We start from the raw sequence: 2,545 nt of genomic DNA, 5'->3' as shown, positions 1-2,545 counted from the left end.
ATCCCTTTCTCCAGGCGGTATTCCTGATCCAAGAATTGAACCAGGGTCTCCTGAATTGAAGGCTGATTCTTTAGCAGCTGAGCTACTAGGAAAGCCAAGTGGAAACCGACTTCAATATAATAAAGACCATATGCAACAAACCAATAGCTAACATCATACTTATTGGTGAAATGCAGAAACCATTTCCTCTAAGATCAAGAACAAGGATATCCACTTTCACCATGACTATTCAATATAGTTTTGGAAGTCTTGCCACCGGTATAAGAGAAGAGAAAAAAAAATTTATAAAGAAATTCAAAGAGGGAAATAAGTAAAATTGTCACTGTCTGTGGATGACATGACACTCTACATGGAAATTCATACCGGTGCTCTCAAACAATTAGGGCTCATCAATGAATTTGGGAAAGTTTCAGGATACAAAATTAAAACAAAGAAATGGCTGACACACTAGCCATTAAAGATCAGAAAGGGAGTTTAAGGAAAAAATACTACTCACTATTACATTAAAAAGAATAAAATACCTAGTAATAAACTTAACTAAGGAGGCAAAAAGGGCTTCCTTGGTGGCTCAGATGGTAAAGAATATGCCTGCAATGTGGGGGACCTGGGTTCTATCCCTGGGTTGGGAAGATCCCCTGGAGGAGGCATGGCAGCCCACTCCAGTATTCTTGCCTGGAGAATCCCCATGGACAGAGGAGCCTGGCAGACTATAGTCCATGGGGTTGCAAAGAGCTGGATATGACTGACCAACTAAGCACACATGCACAAGGAGGCAAAAGACTTGTACTTAAAAACTGTAAGATACTGATGAAAGAAAGCAAAGATGACATAGATAGAGAGATATGCCATGTTCTTTGATTGTAAGAATCAATATTGTGAAAATGACTACTACTCAAAGCAATCCACAAATTCAATGCAATCCCTATGAAACTATAATTTTTCACAGAATTAGAATGAAAATTTTAAGAATTTGTTTGGAAACACAAAAGACCACGAACAGCCGTAGGACTCCTGAGGAAGAGAAACAGAGCTGAAGGGATTAGACTCCCTGATTTCAGACTATACTAAAAATCTACAGTAATTAAGTTAGTATGGTACTGGCAAAAAAACAGAAATACAGATCAATGGAACAGGAAAGAAAGCCCAGAATCAAACCCATGCACCTATGGTCACCTATTTTATGACAAAGGAAGGAAGAATATACAATAGAGAAAAGACAGTCTTTTCAATATGGTTCTGGGAAATCTGGAGAGCTATCTGTAAAAGGAAAAAATAATAGAACATGCCCTAATATCATATGCAAAAATATACTCAAAATGGTTTAAACACCTAATATAAACCTAGGTACTATGCAACTCTTAGAGGAAAACATACAGAGAACACTCAAGGACATAAGTGTCACTTGCTGTCATATAAGTGACATCTTACTGTCATATGACAGCAAGATCTTTTTCAATCCACCTCTTAGAATAATGAAAATAAAAAGAAAAACAATCAAATGGGACCTAGTTAATTTTAAATGCTTTTGCACAACAAAGGAAACCATAAAGAGAATGAAAAAGAAAACCTTCAGAACGGGAAAAAGTAGCAAAACAAGCAACCACCAGGGATTAATCTCCAAACATACAAATAGCTCATGCAGCTCTATATTAAAAAAAGAATAAAAACCACAAAAAAATAGAAGATCTAAATAGACATTTCTAAAGAAAACATATGGAAGGATTTAAAGCACACAGAAAAATACTCAACATCACTAATTATCAGAGAACTGCAAATCCAAACTACAATGAGATATTACCTTATATCAGTCAGAATGGCCATGAACAAAAAATCTACAAAGAATGAATATTGAAGAGGTGTAGAGGAAAGGGAACCCTCTTACACTGTTGGTGGGAATGAAAACTGTTGCTTTTACTATGGAGAACAGTATGGAGGTTCCTTAAAAACTGAAAATAGAGCTACCATATGTTCCAGCATTCCCACTCCTGGGCATATACCGGGAGAAAACCATAATACAAAAAGACACATGCTCCCCAGTGTCTATTGCATCACTATTTACAATAGCCAGGACATGGAAGCAAACTAAATGTGTCCATCAACAAAGGAGTGAATAGTGCTCACTTCGGCAGCACATATATTAAAATTGGAATGATACAGAGAAATTAGCATGGCCCCTGTGCAAGAATAACACACAAATTCATGAAGCGTTCCATATTTTTTATGATCAAAACCCTCCAGAAGGAGGGAATAGAAGGAAAATTCCTCAACATATTAAAAGCTATATATGACAATCCCAAGGCAAACATTATCCTCAATGGTGAAAAACTGAAAGCGTTTCCCCTAAAATCAGGAACAAGACAAGGGTGCTCACTCTCACCACTACTATGCAACATAGTTTTGGAAGTTTTGGCCATAGCAATCAGAGAAGATAAAGACATAAAAGGAATCCAAATTGGAAAAGAAGTAAAACTCTCACTGTTTGCAGATGACATGATCCTCTACACAGAAAGCCCTAAAGACTCTACCAGAAAATTACTAGAGCTAA

General features: G+C 36.8%; 1 non-coding gene across 1 annotated transcript; it reads left to right on the top strand.

The window, feature by feature from the left end:
• The first annotated feature begins 2,113 nt into the window (after window positions 1-2,113).
• On the top strand, window positions 2,114-2,219 carry LOC129535390 (U6 spliceosomal RNA). The gene has a single exon (XR_008681651.1). It is a non-coding gene; the product is annotated as a U6 spliceosomal RNA (small nuclear RNA).
• The last annotated feature ends 326 nt before the right edge of the window (window positions 2,220-2,545 follow it).

The sequence above is a fragment of the Moschus berezovskii genome, chromosome X, assembly GCF_049115385.1.
Source record: "Moschus berezovskii isolate FMDL1 chromosome X, NW_MosBer_1.0, whole genome shotgun sequence".
Taxonomy (NCBI): Eukaryota; Metazoa; Chordata; class Mammalia; order Artiodactyla; family Moschidae; genus Moschus; species Moschus berezovskii.
Note: the sequence above shows the minus strand (reverse complement) of the source record. Positions and strands in the feature narration are given on the sequence as shown.